This window comes from Bos indicus, chromosome 23 (assembly GCF_029378745.1).
Source record: "Bos indicus isolate NIAB-ARS_2022 breed Sahiwal x Tharparkar chromosome 23, NIAB-ARS_B.indTharparkar_mat_pri_1.0, whole genome shotgun sequence".
In the NCBI taxonomy this organism is placed as follows: domain Eukaryota; kingdom Metazoa; phylum Chordata; class Mammalia; order Artiodactyla; family Bovidae; genus Bos; species Bos indicus.
The window spans coordinates 42,951,305-42,970,195 of NC_091782.1; the positions used below are offsets into that span (position 1 = coordinate 42,951,305).

Here is an 18,891-nt window from a genome sequence, read left to right on the forward strand (position 1 = left end):
CTGAAGCGACTTAGCAGCAGCAGCAGCAGCAGCAGCAGCAGAGACCTTTGTGGTTGTCACAGCTGGGAAGGTGGGATGCTAGTGGCATGTAGTAGGTAGAGGCCCAGGGTGCTGCTTAATACTCTTCAACGTATAGGACAACCCCCATCACAGAGAATCACCCGACCTAAAATTTCATTAGTGCTGAGGTTTAGACACCCTGCCCTACATGGATACAGATTGTGGCCTTCAATTTCTTTTCCCACGTGTCCCTCCAAAACTATTCTCTATCATGTGTTTTAAATATTTATCTATTTGGCTGAACCAGGTCTTATTTGCAGCTCGTGGGATCTTCAGTCTTCATTGCAGTACATGGAATCTTTAGTTGTGGTGTGTAGTATCTAATCCCCTGACCAGAGATTGAACCTGGCCCTCCCCTGCCTGTATTAGGAACTCGGAGTCTTAGCAACTGGACCACCAGGGAAGTCCCTCTCTTGCATATTTTAACTGAAATCTAAAACTTTTCATCGTAAGTTTAGTTGAAAAAGATGTAGCTCCTAGCGTATTTCATGTGTAAACATTATATTATTTTAAAACATATCAAATGAAAACAACATCGGGACTACTCAGGGTTTATCCTTATTCACTTGCAAAATACATGAAAAAACTCTGCTTTTAGAGTTGAAAATTCATATCGTTCCTTTTTGTCCTTGACTTCCTATTTCCATTCCATGTTCCCGACAGGAATTTATCCTAGTATAACCCATTTCAAGCTTCATGAAATGAATTGAATTGGGATAAAAGGCTTCTCTCGATCACCCCATTATGCTTCTCCATCAGAAAAATCTATATCTGCCACCACAATTTATATTTTATTCTTTCCTGTGATTGTAATGATTTAATCACCTGTGTTTTCTTATGGGTTGAGTTATAACCTTTATTTGACACCACTGATTAGTTCAGTTCAGTTCAGTCGCTCAGTCATGTCCGACTCTTTTCCACCCCATGAACCACAGCACACCAGGCCTCCCTGTCCATCACCAACTCCGGGGTGGATTCCATGTCCATTGAGTCGATGATGCCACCCAACCATCTCATCCTCTGTCGTCCCCTTCTCCTCCTGCCCTCAATCTTTCCCAGCATCAGGGTCTTTTCCAGTGAGTCAGCTCTTCACATCAGGTGGCCAGAGTATTGGAGTTTCACCTTCAGCATCAGTCCTTCCAATGAACACCCAGGACTGATCTCCTTTAGAATGGACTTCTTGCAGTTGGATCTTCTTGCAGTCCAAGGGACTCCCAAGAGTCTTCTCCAACACCACAGTTCAAAAGCAACAATTCTTTGGCGCTCAGCTTTAGAGTCCAACTCTCGCATCCATACATGACCACTGGAAAAACCATAGCCTGGACTAGACGAACCTTTGTTGGCAAAATAATATCTCTGCTTTTGAATATGCTGTCTAGGTTGGTCATAACTTTCCTCCCAAGGAGTAAGCGTCTTTTAATTTCATGGCTGCAGTCACCATCTGCAGTGATTTTGGAGCCCAGAAAAATAAAGTCAGCCACTGTTTCCACTGTTTCCCCATCTATTTCCCATGAAGTGATGGGACTGGATGCCATGATCTTAGTTTTCTGAATGTTGAACTTTCAGCCAACTTTTTCACTCTCCTCTTTTACTTTCATCAAGAGGCTCTTTAGTTCTTCTTCACTTTCTGCCATAAGAGTGGTGTCATCTGCATATCTGAGGTTATCGATATTTCTCCCAGCAATCTTGATTCCAGCTTGTGCTTCCTCCAGCCCAGCGTTTCTCATGATGTACTCACCACTGATCAAAACTACCTAAATAAATTATGTATATAAGTAATTTTAAGCATCAAAAGTAAAATAACATTAAGATGTACTTTTTATTAAAACCATCAGTCTGGACATTTCTCCAAAGGAGATATATAGATGGTGAACAGGCACAGGAAAAAATGTTCAACATTGCTGATTATTAGAGACATGTAAATCAAAACTACAACAAGATACCACCTCACACCAGTCAGAATGGCCGTCATCAAAAAACCAGCAAACAAATGACTTCCCTAGTGATCTAGTAGTTAAGACTCTGCACTTCCAGTTGAGAGGCTTGATCCCTGGGTCAGGAACTAAGATCCTCCCAAAAGACACATTGAAGTCCCAACTCCCAGAATTTATGACTGTGACCTTTATTCCCTTGGTTATAGGACCATTGCTGATATAATCAGGTTAAACTGAGGTCATTAGGCCCTAATCCATTGGAGTTGGTGAACTTAGAAGAAGAGAGACAGGGAAAATGCAGGGTGAGGATGGCTGCAGAGACTTTAGTGATACATCTCCAAGCCCAAGAATGCTGAGCGCTGATGCTGTCCTCAGACACGGAGAGTGAAGCTTGAGACACTGGAGGAGGCCAAGGCAACCCACTCCAGTATTCTTGCCTGGAGAATCCCATGGACAGAGGAGCCTGGAAGGCTATAGTCCAGAGAGTTTCGAAGAGTTGGACAGGACTGAAGCAACTTAGCACCAGCCTCCAGGACTCTGAGAGAATACATTCCTGCTGTGTTTAGCCACCCTGTGTGTGGCACTTTGCCACGGCAACCCTAGCAAATGAATACAGAGAGTCTTGAAGACAACACACATGGAGAGGAGGGAGGAAGGAGGATGGGGTCAGCATACGGGGCCCTGAGCCCAAGAGCCTCCTTCACGTCTGCACTGGAGGTGGCTTGCTGGCCTCACCCTGGCCCCAGGAACACATTATGAAGTGAAGATGATAAGAATCCTAGCTCACATTAGCTCCTGGCAGGAGTAACTGTGTCGGGGCACCCACAGCACTCTTTAAAATCCCTGGAGGACAAGTGACCTATGGTCATGACCACAGGGTGTCCTCCAAGTGCTAGAGGAACCGGTGGACTATGGCTCCTCTCATGTTATCTCCATGCATTTTGAGTCATTTGAGCAGTTGAATTGTGGCTCCCTGTTCAACAGGATCATTGGAAGGGTGATTGAAAACAAATTTACTTAACCTTTGCTTTCAGGTTTCAGTTTTTTCCTTTCTTCCTTGCCAGGGCTCTGAGGGTGGTACAGGTTACATGGTTGACATTTGCATGCATGTTGGAAAACCTGTCTATTTAGAATGAGAACCTTGGGCTGAGCCTACGTTAAGAGAAATTCCCTAGCAAGGAAATTGCCTAGTGAGACTATTTCTGGAGCAATTTTTTGCTATAATAATAGCATTTCCTTCCTGCAGGGGAGAGCCTCGGGCCATGCAGACTGAAGTGTTGTATTACAACTAAGACATGGGAATATCACATTGACCAAGGAAGTTTAAAAAAGTCAGTTGCCAGGTTGGGTGGGCAGGTATGATAATGTCACAGCTGGGTGCTATGCTGGGTGGGACTGGGTTCCCTGAATGACACTGGGCACAAATAGGCCAAAGCACATGATAAGTAATAACTGGAAAAATCAGACACAAACAAGTGTTTTTAGTCTGTTCCTTTGCCCTCTCTGTGCCCAAACATGCTGCTGAGTGTTATGCATTGTCTCAGGCAGGGAGGAGGACCTGGGGCTATGGAAAATCCATCTGGTCATAGTCAGAATTTATGACCAGATGTAGGAAGACGCCCACTGAAGCGGAGGCACCCTTCTAGGGCCTGGAGGTAGGCAAAGGTAGGCAAAGGTGGCAAGGTGGAGGGCTGATCCTCTGTGGGGGAAGTGCCTTTAGCAGCTGCATCAACCCAAGTTTTTCCTTCTTAAGTCATCAGTGATCCATACACAGCTTTCCTGAACACTAAGGAATTGTTATTCACAAAAATCCTTTAACTAAAGTAAACAAAGTTCTCTTCCCTAGGAAATCCCATGGACAGAAGCAGCCTGGTGGGCTACAGTCTGCGTGTGCCAAAGGCGCTCGTGTGCTTAGTCACTCAGTCGTGTCCAGCTCTTGTCAACCCCGTGGACTGCCGTCTGCCAAGTTCTTCTGCCCGTGGAATTCTCCAGGCAAGAATACTGCAGTGGGTGCCATTCCCTTCCCCAGGGGATCTTCCCAGGGATCGAGCCCTTGTTTCCTGCATTGCAGGCAATTCTTTACTATCTGAGCCACCAGGGAAGTCTGGGCCACAGTCCCTGGGGTGGCAAAAGAGTCAGACACAACTTAGCAACTGAATAACAACAACAAAGTTATCTTAGATGTTTCACTACTGAAGATGACTTTGGAAGATTTCACCTTAAAACCACATATTGAAATCAGTTGCACAAACACACATTTCAAATTACAGTCAAAAGGCAAAATACCAAATACGCAGACACCTTCTTAACATAAGGGTGTTGACACTAGCGTTCCAATTCCTTAAGCATTTCCATATTTAACTCTGAATCTCCCCAGGTTGCAAAACACTTATTTGTTCAAGGAAGATGGTTTTGCTACCAGTTAACTCAAGTTCTATACTTCGAGACATACAGCTGAAGGTCCCGGATTCTCATCTGGGACCCTGACAAAATGGGCATGGTTCTTGCTATTCCTATATGATTCCATAACAAGACAGCAGTGGTCACTCACCTGCTTCCTTGGGTTTAAATTATGCACCTGACCTAATTCTTTTGAGGAGTAGGCAGGAGGCCCCAGCTCCACCTCACGGGTAAACTTTTAGATAAGTGAACTTTTTTTTTTTTCCTATAACCCTGGAAACCTTGAACATGATGGGACCCTACCATGTTTAAAGATCTCCAGGCCTCACAGAACCTTCTAGTCTTCCGTATTTAAAAACGAGATGATATAACCCTTTCAGACATTGAAACATTATCAATTAAATTTTGTATTTTTAGGTGTTTTTCACTCACTGGAAGTTATTACTTATGAAGCTAACTAACTGATATTCTCAGCAGTGGCCACAGGACTAGAAAAGGTCAGTTTTCATTCCAATCCCAAAGAAAGGCAATGCCAAAGAATGCTCAAACTACCGCACAATTGCACTCATCTCACATGCTAGTAAAGTCATGCTCAAAATTATCCAAGCCAGGCTTCAGCAATATGTGAACCATGAACTTCCAGATGTTCAAGCTGGTTTTAGAAAAGGCAGAGGAACCAGAGATCAAATTGCCAACAACCGCTGTATCATGGAAAAAGCAAGAGAGTTCCAGAAAAACATCTATTTCTGCTGTATTGACTATGCCAAAGCCTTTGACTGTGTGGATCACAATTAAATGGAAAATTCTGAAAGAGATGGGAATACCAGACCACCTGATCTGCCTCTTGAGAAATTTGTATGCAGGTCAGGAAGCAACAGTTAGAACTGGACATGGAACAACAGACTGGTTCCAAATAGGAAAAGGAGTACGTCAAGGCTGTATATTGTCACCCTGCTTATTTAACTTCTATGCAGAGTACATCATGAGAAATGCTGGGCTGGAAGAAGCACAAGCTGGAATCAAGATTGCTGGGAGAAATATCAATAACCTCAGATATGCAGATGACACCACCCTTATGGCAGAAAGTGAAGAGGAACTCAAAAGCCTCTTGATGAAAGTGAAAGTGGAGAGTGAAAAAGTTGGCTTAAAGCTCAACATTCAGAAAACGAAGATCATGGCATCCGGTCCCATCACTTCATGGGAAATAGATGGGGAAACAGTGGAAACAGTGTCAGACTTTATTTTTTGGGGCTCCAAAATCACTGCAGATGGTGACTGCAGCCATGAAATTAAAAGACGCTTACTCCTTGGAAGGAAAGTTATGACTAACCTAGATAGCATATTGAAAAGCATAGACATTACTTTGCCAACAAAGGTCCGTCTAGTCAAGGCTATGGTTTTTCCAGTGGCCATGTATGGATGTGAGAGTTAGACTATGAAGAAAGCTGAGTGCTGAAGAATTGATGCTTTTGAACTGTGGTGTTGGAGAAGACTCTTGAGAGTCCCTTGGACTGCAAGGAGATCCAACCAGTCCATTCTGAAGGAGATCAGCCCTGGGATTTCTGTGGAAGGAAAGATGCTAAAGCTGAAACTCCAGTACTTTGGCCACCTCATGGGAAGAGTTGACTCATTGGAAAAGACTCTGATGCTGGGAGGGATTGGGGGCAGGAGGGGAAGGGGACAACAGAGGATGAGATGGCTGGATGGCATCACTGACTCGATGGATGTGAGTCTGAGTGAACTCCAGGAGTTGGTGATGGACAGAGAGGCCTGGTGTGCTGCGATTCATGGAGTCGCAAAGAGTGGGACACGACTGAGCGACTGAACTGAACTGAACTGATATTCTCTATTAGCCAGACGATGCTTTTTAATGTTCAATTTTCCACATTCTGTATTCTTCATTGATTTAATAAATGAGCCAATAACAGCAACAAGGCTTAATAAAAATGCATCTATTCACCTGCTTATACAAATTTTTAAAATCCTGTTAATTCTCACTTTTTGCATCTCACTCTGGACCCCATGGCTTTCCAAATTTTAATGTATATCAGAGGGCACAGTCATTATTCTCTTTTTGAAGCTTAAATCATGTCAGCTTTGGCAAGTGAGGCCTTTTCAACATGTTTTGTTGTCTAACAAATGATCTCTATTCTGGCCAACTTTTAAAATCTTTGAACTTGATGGAATCCTGAAATGTTTTTATAAACTTCCTGCCTCTTAAGGTCAGGCCACTCTTACAGATATTACCAATGGTAGCAAGCTGACTTTTGGATTTCTCTCACAGCTTTATCTGATTGATGAATTCCAGCTTTCAAGGTCACTCTGCTGACAGGACACACCTAGGTTTGAAACCCAGCATTGCCACTTGTTAACTGTTCCTGGGTAAGTTTTTCATGTTCTGAGCCTGTTTGCTCATGTAAATGCTCAGATAATACTGATACCCAGTTCAATGAGAGAATTAAGTAAGATAATGTATATATATTCTTTATCACTGTGCTTGGAACATATGATTTAATAAATAGTAGCCGTAATAATGTTATTTTTAATATTATTTTATGTAGACGTGAACTCAGACTAATTAATGAGTAATGTGGATTTGTGTGTACATGTTAAAGACTAAACATATGTTGCAACCTAAGAGTCCATCAACAGATGAATGGATAAAGAAGATGTGGTATACATATGTACAATGGAATACTACTCAGCCATTAAAAATAATGAAATAATGCCATCTGCAGCAAAATGGATGGATCAAGAGATTATCATACTAAGTAAGCCAGACAAAGACGAATGTGGATTCTAAAAAAATGACACAGATGACTTCTTTACAAAACAGAAGTAGACTCAGAAACGTAGAAAACAAACTTATGGTTACCTCAGGGCAGGAGGGGAGGGATGAATTAGGAATTCGGAATTAAAATATACATACTACTATATATATAATAGATAACCATCAAAGACCTACTATATACGTACAGCACAGGAACTATACTCAATATCTTATAATAACGTATAATGGAACAGAATATAAAAAAAGAATACACACACACACACATATATATATATAGGAATCACTTGGCTGTACACCTGAAACTAACACATTGCCAATCAACTATATATCAATAACATTTTTTAAAATAAATTGGAATAAAAAAATGACTGACCAGAGACTTTCACGTACATTTCACTCTTCCCCTAGTCTTGGGTGTTGCCACCCCGGCTCCTGAGAACTGATTGCCATCCTTGAAGAAACTCTAGCAGGAGATCTTACCTCACGTTGAAACTCCACAGCCTCTGCAAGAAGTTGAGAGTTTCCGTGTGTCTGGTCTCTTTCTGTAGTGAAGTTTCCCCGGAGGGAGAAGAGCCACGGAAGCCTGAGAGGCCTGTGGGCTGGGAGGGGAGCTGGGCGCTGGGAGCTGGGGGAGGGCGGTTTGGGGCGCTCAACAGAGAAGCGGCAGAGGCTCGAGTCACGGTCTCTTATTCTCCGTTTGGCCCCGAGTCTGATCTCTGTTTTCTCTCACTTCTTTCTTTGCATTAGTCAAATGCTGTCTCCTTCAAATCCATAACATATCATCCTCCCTTGTTGCCCTGGAAACAGCTCCTCTTTTCCAGCCAAGAGGGTTTTATTGATCTCTCTGCCTTATTTCAACCTCTTTTTAAAAATAAAAATGGTATCAAATGAAAATCCTGCGTCCTAAGAAGTCTTCCTTGAAAAATGCAAACACATACAAATATGCCCATTTACTTTCTCTTTAGGAATGAATCAAACTCTCCCTTTTTTATCTTTTTTGTTGGTGCATTGTTTTCTCTGTTTCTGATCAAATTCAAGGCCACCTGTAATTTCTGTTTGTGGTACCTAGTGTATTGATAGAATGTATTTTTTCAGGTGTTATGTTGTTGGTGTTGTTTAGTCGCTAAGTCGTGTCCAACTCCTTACAACCCCATGGACTGTAGCCCACCAGGCTCCTCTGTCCATGGGATTTCCCAGGCAAGAGTACTGGAGTGGGTTGCCATTTCCTTCTCCAGAGGATCTTCCCAACCCAGGGATCGAACCCATGTCTCCCTTATTGGCAGGTGGGTTTTTTTTTTTTTTTTTTAAATAACCACTGAGCCACCTGGGAAACCCATTCTTTAGTACATTTATACTAATGTTTAAATTAATTTGGGGCATGTGCTCCATCTCTTACCAACAACTTCATATAGATACTTAATACATAAACCAGACCACACACAACTCTGCCATATAATATAAAGAATTCCACATTTCAGGTGGTGAGTGACCCATCTTAAGTAATATCTCATATAGTAAAATTCTGGTACGAGTAAGCCTATTTTAAAGCCCAACATATAACAACCTAAGCTTTGAGAAGACCTAGAACACTTCTATTTCACATGTGAAAGTGTTATCAGAGATCACCAAAGCCTTAGTTTCTTACGGGACAATTCATTCAATTGGGAAAGGAAATCAACTCTATAGCCAAAGCTGCTTCCCATTTTAAAAAGGAAAAAGAAAATTCCTCTCAAACAGGACAGATGGTAAAAACTGATAAGCACACGTCTCCACGTCCCTCACTGGTGTTGCCAAGGACACCTGCACAAACCTGTGGGCTCTGTCGTGGGCTCTGTCGTGGGTCAGCGGCAGTGGACCGGAGTCCCTCTCGTGGACATCTGCCCGACTTGTCCTCTTCAGCGTTTCTGCGGGGGGGGAGGGGGGAAGGAAGTGCTCCCTTTATGCCGTGACCCCACATGTAGCATCCGCACCCCACCTCTGTTCAGGAACAACCGAGTCCAGGATGGGGTTCTCTGCGGGTGGTGAGTCTGTGGGTTCACACACCGGAGGCTGATCCTTCCTGCTGTCCCTTTCTGCTGGGTCCTGACCCTAATGCTGAAAAGTTCCAGCTCTTCTTTCCTATCTCCTAGCTCCACCCATCCCGGCTTTTTGTTCTCACTTGACTAACTCATCACGGTCTTTCTTCCTTCCCCTTTCCCCAGCCCTTGTGTTTTCTAGGTTCAGGAATAGGAAAGCTCTGGCATCCTACTCTTTGTCTCCCTCTTAGTTCAGCTGCTTCTTTGAATCTTGGTTTCTGCTGAGGAGCAAGCTAGGAGAGGGCTCCTGAAATCAATGAAGGAAAAATACACACCCAAGACAAACACAGTACTTCAAAATGTGTGTGTACTTGCTCAGTCGCTTCAGTCGTGTCCATCTTTGCGACTTTATGGACTGTAGCCCGCCAGGCTCCTCTGTCCATGTAATTTTCCAGGCAAGAATACTGGAGTGGGTTGTCATGCCCTCCTCCAGGGGATCTTTCCAACCCAGGGATTGAACCAGTGTCTCCTGCACTGCAGGAAGATCCTTTACTGTCTGAGCCACCGGGGAAGTTCTCATGCTTCAAAATACCACCTGCCAAATGATTTTTATAAATTCTACTACTTTAGAGCTGAAAAGGGTAACCAATTATTAGTCTAGTTCTCGCATTTATTTATGGGAAAACTGAGGCCCTGAGATGTTAAAGGATTTGCTCAAAGTCACCTCGTTAGTGGTAGAGGCAATGCCATGGTCCATATCTCCTTGTCTTCAGGCCAGTATTGCTTCCAGAAGACTGTCTTGCCCCTTAGGTAAGAACTCAATTACTATATTAAACCCTAGATTAGGATTTCTAATCAACCCTAGATCATTTGTACTGGATTTAAGTTTTAATGAAAATGGTACAATCTTGTTACCTGTACCAGAAGAACTTGAATAACTGAAATTAAGGATTCTTCTCAAAGAATTCAGAAAGGAATACTTCTTGGTTCAGTTCAGTTCAGTTCAGTCACTCAGTCGTGTCCGACTCTTTGTGACCCCATGAATCGCAGCACGCCAGGCCTCTCTGTCCATCACCAACTCCCGGAGTTCACTCAGACTCACGTCCATTGAGTCAGTGATGCCATCCAGCCATCTCATCCTCTGTCGTCCCCTTCCCCTCCTGCCCCCAATCCCTCCCAGCATCAGAGTCTTTTCCAATGAGTCAACTCTTCCCATGAGGTGGCCAAAGTACTGGAGTTTCAGCTTTAGCATCATTCCTTCCAAAGAAATCCCAGGGCTGATCTCCTTCAGAATGGACTAGTTGGATCTCCTTGCAGTCCAAGGGACTCTCAAGAGTCTTCTCCAACACCACAGTTCAAAAGCATCAATTCTTCGGTGCTCAGCTTTCTTCACAGTCCAACTCTCACATCCATACATGACCACTGGAAAAACCATAGCCTTGACTAGACGGACCTTTGTTGGCAAAGTAATGTCTCTGCTTTTCAATATGCTATCTAGGTTGGTCATAACTTTCCTTCCAAGGAGTAAGCGTCTTTAATTTCATGGCTACAGTCACCATCTGCAGTGATTTTGGTTATTTATCATCAAACTGAAAAAATGGCCTAGAGGAGGTGCTCCCTCTAAGTCAACGTGTAATGAAGCAATGCATCATTAACCAATCAAAGAGTGTCGCTCCTGGATGAAAAACTGCTAACCAGAACTCAATTTTTCTGAAAAGACTGCAAGAGATACTGAGAAGGCTTATCCTTAGGGTGCAATGAGTGTTTTCTGCCGCGTTTCGGTATTCATTATTTCTTCCTGGTCTTGGGTACTGGAAGTCTCTTCCAGTTAACTTAAATCTTTGTGTGTCACATCTTGTCTGAACCTCAGGGTTTCTGGAAGAAAATAGGATTCAAGAAGCCAGGCATCCAATCGTCCTGTATCATTTACAACCTATGTCTCTGCTCTGGAGAGAAAGGCATTGTGTCAGTACGCTGTATTTACCACTAGAGGGCACTTTGACACTTGTTTTTGACTACAGTTTTTCAGACTCCCGAATTGCAAACACCGGTACCTGTTGTGTTTACACATAGTAGTATTTCGTAGCAGCTCTAAAGAAATGCTCTCCCTGTCCAAGATAACAGTCTGTGATTCTTAACAAATATTGGTTGATGATGGGGACAGTTGCAAGGGATTCTAGTTAATTAAGAGGAAATTGATAAGCGTTACCCTCTAGTGTGGGCAGAATTCTAAATGCAGGAATTAGGGGGGGAAAGCTCAGAAGAGATGGTGCCTGTGCTTTGGTTGTCTGCCTTAGTAGGAAAGCACCCGGAATAATACTATGATTTACCAAACAGTGCAGACTGAAGTGTAAGCTCTGTCTGACACAGGCATACAGCTGGCAGTCATCAGAGTTCAATTTTCTCATATTGTTCTCCCAAGGTCTTTTAAGCTCAGTATATTATACTATCCCATGATATATTAAATCTTCATTTGCCCTTCTTTTGTGTTTCCTGGGAGATTTAATCATTATGCCATTAACATGTTTTCTAGTTCCGACTTTATACTGTATCTACTTACCCCCACATGATTTCTGCTTGGATGGGGAGAAACAAAAGACAGTTCCTGAGAATGTATCGCTATTCCCCTTCAACGGAAAGGTCAACCAACTGTACTTTTTATGAGATGGTAACTGTTTTGGGAGGAACCGGCTTTTGAATGTAAGAAAGTCCAGGAACTTCCAAATGAAGACAGTCAAAGAGCTGAAAACCCCTGATAGAAAGATACCCTTTGGCCAGAAGCATGGGTTTTATTCACTAAAGATGTTTCTTATGACATTAAAATGCAAATTCAAACACTGCCTGTAAAATCTGACACCAGCATATGTTTTCAGAATTCTTCATCATTCCATTTGCAAGCTCATGTCCCATAAAAGATTGTTTAGTCTTGGAAATTGGCTCCATTGGCATGCACAGCAGTGTTAGAACTTGTTCAAATGTTAATGCAAGTGATTGCTGTTAATTTCCTGTTTACTCTAATACAAAAATGTGAAACTATTCATTCAGCCAGCATTTATTCTCCTTCCAGATTGGTCTCCCACCCAGCTCTCTCATTCCTACAGAAATGCCTTCCATTCCCTTCATTTCTCCCATGCTTCCACTATTTTTGTTTAATTATTTACCACTGGGTTTTAAAAATTAAAACAAATATCATAAAACTTTATATTGATTATCTAACATCAACATTCAATCTAAACAGAATAATAATTATTCTGTACTTCAACCTGTTTCTTAGTTGCATTTTTATAGGAAAGATTTTTTTAAATTACTTATTTATTTGGCTGTGTTCAGTTCAGTTCAGTCACTCAGTCGTGTCCGACTCTTTGCGACCCTATGAATTGCAGCACGCCAGGCCTCCCTGTCCATCCTCCCTGTCTAACTCCCGGAGTTCACGAAAACCCACATCCATTGAGTCGGTGATGCCATCCAGCCATCTCATCCTCTGGCGTCCCCTTTTCCTCCTGCCCCCAATCCCTTCCAGCATCAGAGTCTTTTCCAATGAGTCAACTCTTCGCATGAGGTGGCCAAAGTACTGGAGTTTCAGCTTTAGCATCATTCCTTCCAAAGAAATCCCAGGGCTGATCTCCTTCAGAATGGACTGGTTGGATCTCCTTGCAGTCCAAGGGACTCTCAAGAGTCTTCTCCAACTCCACAGGTCAAAAGCATCAGTTCTTCGGCGCTCAGCTTTCTTCACAGTCGTTATAGTATACGGAATCTTTAGTTGTGGCATGTGGGATCTAGTTCCCTAACCAGCAATCAAACCCCGGCTCCCTGCATTGGAAGCAAGGAGTCTCAGTCACTGTGGCTCCTGCATTGGCAGGTGGCTTCTTTACCACTGAGCCACCTGGGAAGCCTATAGTCTAACTTTAATATGCCATAAAATGCACCATTTTGAAGTGCACAATTCAATGGTCTTTAGTATACTCACAGGTGGTGTGAAGTCCATGAAGGTACTCAGGGGGTGATGGATGAAGGGCATGCAGGGTGGAGTTTGGGAGAGTGGGCAGCCATATGATACTGTCCTAAAGGATAAGAAATAAAGGAGAGTGTGCAAAGGTGAAAAGGAAAGCTGTGGGAGTGTGTGATCCCTCCATACTAAGACGGACATGCAGACAGCAGAAGGTCCAGCAGGTGGAAGAAGTCAGTCAAGGGCTCTTTAGCCTCATAAGAGTTTAAATCCAATTGCAGAGCAAAGCACATTCATGCACAAAGCAACTGGGGGTCCTTCTGCGTAAATGTGTTGGTGAATCTCAGGGTAGAGACAGAGCCCACCACTTAGCTGATCAGGTTTACCTTATGCCTACTCACAGTTGGCACAGTCATGGCCTCTCCTCCTTGGAGCCATGGGTCATGCTCTCCTTCCATCCTAAATGCCACCCCTAGAACTCTCCCACCTTTCGTTGCTCACCTCCATCCTCTATGAAATATTCCGCAGTGATCCTGCCCACAGTGAGTGCTCTCTTCTTATCGCGTCTTTAAGGAAATCTCCCCATACAGAAGTCATTGCATATCTGCTGGCAGTCTGATCACCAGCTGCCAGGGTCATCTTGGTCTTGCAGCCTACCTCATAACCCTGCCTCACCTGTAACTGTTGCCAGCTTGCATTATCAACGTATCTTTCCAAGTGATCATTTAAAGGATCATCACCATGTCTATTGGTTTGCTAGGGCTACTAAGACCAAATACCACAGACTGAGTGGCTTAAACAATAGATATGTATTTTTCTCCCAGTTCTGGAGGCTGAATGTCCCAGATCGAGGTGCTGTCGGAGTTGGGTTTTGGTAAGGTCTCCCTTCCGGCCTTGCAGGTGGCTGCCTTATGGCCGTGTTCTCACATGGCCTTTCCTCTGAATGTGTGTGGGGAGAGACAGAGAAAGCAGAAAGATCTCTGGTATCTCTTTCTCGTCTTACAAGGACATGAATCCAATCAGGTTAGGACTCCATCCTTGTGACCTCATTTAAGCTTAACTGCCTCCCTAAAAGCCCTGTCTCCAAATACTATCACACTGGGGTGTAGGGCTTCAACATACACATTTGTTGAGGATACAATTCATCCATAACACCAGGAGAAGACTGGGGAGCCCTGAAACAGGAGAAAAAAGATCTAGAAAGTAATACTTGACTTCTATGCAGAGTATATCATGTTAAATTTCAGGCTGGATGAAATACAAGCTGGAATGAAGATTGCCGGGAGAAATATCAATAACTTCAGATACGCAGATGACACCACACTAATGGCAGAAAGTGAAGAAGAACTAAAGAGCCTCTTAGAGTGAAAAAGTTGGCTGAAAGTTCAACATTCAGAAAACTAAGATCATGGCATCCGGTCTCATCACTTCATGGCAAAGATGGGGAAACAGTGGAAACAGTGGCTGACTTTATTTTTAGGGACTCCGAAATCACTGCAGATGGTGATTGCAGCCATGAAATTAAAAGACTCTTGCTCCTTGGAAGGAAGGTTATGACCAACTTAGACAGCATATTAAAAAGCAGAGAGATTACTTTGTCAACAAAGGTCCATTTAGTCAAAGCAATGGTTTTTCCAGTAGTCATGTATGGATGTGAGAGTTGAACTATAAAGAAAGCTGAGCACCGAAGAATTGATGCTTTTGAACTGTGCTGTTGGAGAAGACTCTTGAGAATCCCTTGGACTGCAAGGAGATCCAACCAGTCCATCCTGAAGGAGATCGATCAGTCCTAGGTGTTCATTGGAAGGACTGATGTTGAAGCTGAAACTCCAATACTTTGGCCACCTGATGCAAAGAGCTGACTCATTAGAAAAGACCCTGATGTTGGGAAAGATTGAAGGCAGGAGAAAAAGGGGGCGACAGAGGTTGGAATGGTTGGATGGCATCACTGACTTGAAGGACATGAGTTTGAGCAAGCTCTGGGAGTTGGTGATGGACAGGGAGTCCTGGCTTGCTGCAGTCCATGGGGTCACAAAGAGTCAGACATGGCTGAGTGACTCAACTGAACTGTTATTTCCATGGACAGTGGTAAATAATCGCCTGCAATGAAGGAGACATAAGAGATGTAGGTTCAATCCCTGGGTCAGGAAGATCCCCTCAAGGAGGAAGTGGCAACCCACTCCAGCATTCTTGCCTGGAGAATCTCACGGACATAGGAGCCTGGTAGGTTACAGTACATAGCATCGCAAAGAGTCAGACATGACTGAAGTGACTGTGAACGCAAGGAAGGTAAAAACTGTCTCAAGGAAATAATTACATGCACACGCACACATAGAATAGGTCTTCTTCAGACATTTTTCACACATACCATAGTAATTTTGATAGTAATAGTAATGCTATCCAATTCCTTGCATTTTTAGACTGTCATTTAAAAGGTTTTAAGTTGTTGCCAAAGATTAAACGTCTGGTGTGATGTATTGGGAACACTGAAATTTTAAAGTAAAAGTAAGAACATTGCTCATTTACTATTTAAAAAATACAAGTTATTTTTTAATGAACACAAATTGTAAATTGCTCCTTTTTCTCCTTGACATTGTATCTCAATTTCACTTCCCCAAATAATTACATCCTATTGTAATAATACATTTTATACTTCAGAGTCATTTACTGATCACCCTATTATATTTTTCTTCAACAAAACAAATGAAATTAGTTTTTTAAAAATTTCTGTGAATAATGGTTAAAGTGTTAAACAGTAATCTGGATTGAGTTATTATTAATTTATTGTTCTTACACAACTGATCAAAACAATCTACAAATTTAGTATGTTTTGAAAAGGATAACTACATGTAGAAAGTAAAATTTTATTAGAAATTCATCTATTAATGAGATGTGTGTTTCCTCCACTTAGTTCATATATCAACGAACGAATATTACTTACTTTTAGAGCTCTCAGACACAGTTAAACATTAATTCTATTCCTATTCTTTTATAACTAAGTGTAAATACTGAATAACTAGCTCATAAAAATAGTTGAATGAGAATTGGTATACTTCTGTTACAGCAAACTGCTTGTTCTTTGAAAACAGAATTATATGCTAAGAATCATATGATGTTCTCTTTCCTTCCTCCTCCTCCTCTCTCTCTCTCTCATATGCTAGGTTCTCTCCAAAGCATGTTACATGAGTTATTTTATGTAGTCTCCTAGCAACTCTATGAAGTATGGCCCTTTATTATTCCCATTTTACAAATGAAGAAATTGAGGAGATTGACTCTCTAAGTCACAAGGTTAATAGGTGGCAGAACATGAATTCAAAGCCAGGCAGCATGACCCTGGAGCCTGCCCTCCCAGCCACGACCCCTCACAGCAGGTGGCACCGTGAAGTCCAGTTCTGTCCCAGCACTTGAAGCACGGATTTGCCGGCTGGTTCTCTAATGAAGGCAAAAACCCCAGAAAAAGGAAAGCTCCATAAACGTTGTTTAAAAGTTCATTCAACCCATCTTCAATCTCCTGGAGATCTGCTACCCAGCAGCTCCTGAACAAAAGACCTAGCTGCCTGGCCAGTGATCTTTAGACTGCTAGCTAGCTGGAGGGATTGCCGTGATGTAAGAGCCTTTCACAGTATTTTCAGGGATTGTCAGGCAGTGTTTTTCACCCTTTCTGTCCCAGCAAAGTACAGACTTGCTCTGACTCTCCATCCTGTACAGCCTTCTTCCTAAGTCCAGGGCTTCAAATGCCCAAAGAGTTGGTCTAACGCAGCCTTGTTTCCTCCTGCTGGGGTCGCCAGGTTTCAGTTTCTCTGCCAGGCCCCATTGAATGCTGTCGATTAAGTCAACCTTGTGTTAGGATCTCGAGGTATTGGATGGAGGTCAGCTGCATACTTCTCTATTTATTTTCACTGGATTCTAGTAGTTACCCCATGGGCAGTGTGGACGTACTGGGGCTGCAGTTGCCTACTGTTCAAGAAAATGGGGATTGGAGCTGTTGGCAGAGGTCCTGTGGGCATTAGGGAGGGAGAGGATGAAGGGTGGGCGGAGTCATGTTTGGAAGGAAGAAGAACCAATGGAAAAGCTGTTTTTTTATTTTTTTGTTTTTTACTGTGCCCAACTGGCCAATGAAATGATCCCAACTGGGTAGCTGGCTATGTAGGCCTGGAGTCTGGCTAGCAACAGCCCTGGACATCTGGCCACACTGCAGCCTGTCTCTGGGGCAGCTGATTTTGGGCTTCACGGCTATTACCCAGAGTCAGGAGTAATGTCTTTCATTCTGAGACGTCTAAACCCCACAACCACAGGCCTGTGTTCCTCCAGGGCAGAGGGCAAATGCAATTACATCTGTGACCAATTTACACAGCTGGGAGCTCAGTCTCCTGACAGAAACATTTATTTGAGATTCAAGTCTCCAGGGAGCTGGGGAACCAGACAGGAAGTGAGGTCCAGCAAGCCTTTGTTGCTTGCTAGTCTGAGCCTTGAAAACAAAACACAACAGAAAACATCAACTTTGCCTTTTACAAGCCAAAAGTGAGACCACTCTCTCTACAAACCAGGAGGATTTTTGAGACATAGCGGGGAAAAAGAAGAATCAAATAAGGCCTGGCTTCCATTGAGTAAAGAAGGCTTATCCACACGAGTGCGGGCAGGCATCGTTGAATCCACTGAAGGGCCAAACAGAACAAAGAGTCAAAGGAAGGACACAATTTTTTTTCTTTCTTCTGGGCTAAGATGTACATCCTCTCCTGCCCTTGACCTCAAGCTTTGGGTTCTCAAGCCTTCAGACTCTGGGAGTTATGCCAGCGGCCCCCTTGTTTTCAGGGCTTCCTGGCCCCAGGGTGAATTAACTACCAGCTTTCCTGTTTCTCCAGCCTGCAGATGGCAGATTCTAGGACTTGTGGCCTCCATAACTAAGTGAGCCAATTCCTATAATAAATTTCATCTTACATATATGCTGCTGCTAAGTCGCGTCAGTCGTGTCCAACTCTGTGCGACCCCATAGACAGCAGCCCACCAGGCTCCCCCGTCCCTGGGATTCTCCAGGCAAGAACACTGGAGTGGGTCGCCATTTCCTTCTCCAATGCATGAAAGTGAAAAGTGAAAGTGAAGTCGCTCAGTCATGTCCGACTCTTAGCGACCCCATGGACTGCAGCCCACCAGGCTCCTCCGTCCCTGGGATTTTCCAGCAAGAGTACTGGAGTGGGACCTTTATATATTCCATTGTTTCTGTTCTCTTCAGAACCTTTCCTAATACATCTAGCAATGGACGTTTGGGTTGTTTTCACTTTTAATTGTTATGAACAATGTAGCTTTGAATATTAGTGTATAAATGTTTATGTGGACCTACCTTTTTTTTTTTTTCATACACTGTGTCTACCTGACGTTCTTCTTACTCCTCAAGCTGCTCTTTCTAAGGTCTTGGGAGAGTTGAGCCTCCTGTATTTGGCTATTTTATTTATTTTTTTAAAAAATATTAATTTTTTATGTATTTATGTATGTATTTGGCTGCACAGGGAAATGGCAACCCACTCCAGTGTTCTTGCGTGGAGAATCCTAGGGACGGGGAAGCCTGGTGGGCGGCTGTCTATGGGGTCGCACAGAGTCAGACACGACTGAAGCGACTAAGCAGCAGCAGCAGCACAGGGCCTCAGTTTGCGGCATGCAGGCTCTTTAGTTGTGGAATGTGGAATCTAGTTTCCTGACCAGGGATTGAACCTGTGCCCCCTGCATTGGGAGCCCACAGAGTCTTATCCA

The 18,891-nt window shown here is 43.2% G+C and overlaps 1 long non-coding RNA gene across 1 annotated transcript in view; it reads left to right on the plus strand.

The window, feature by feature from the left end:
- LOC139178855 (uncharacterized) overlaps nt 1-18,891 on the plus strand; it is a 52,489-nt gene that overhangs the window by 15,546 nt on the left and 18,052 nt on the right. The window contains exon 2 of the long non-coding RNA XR_011563303.1: nt 6,679-6,776. This is a non-coding gene — a long non-coding RNA (uncharacterized lncRNA). The remainder of the gene's footprint in view (nt 1-6,678; nt 6,777-18,891) is intronic.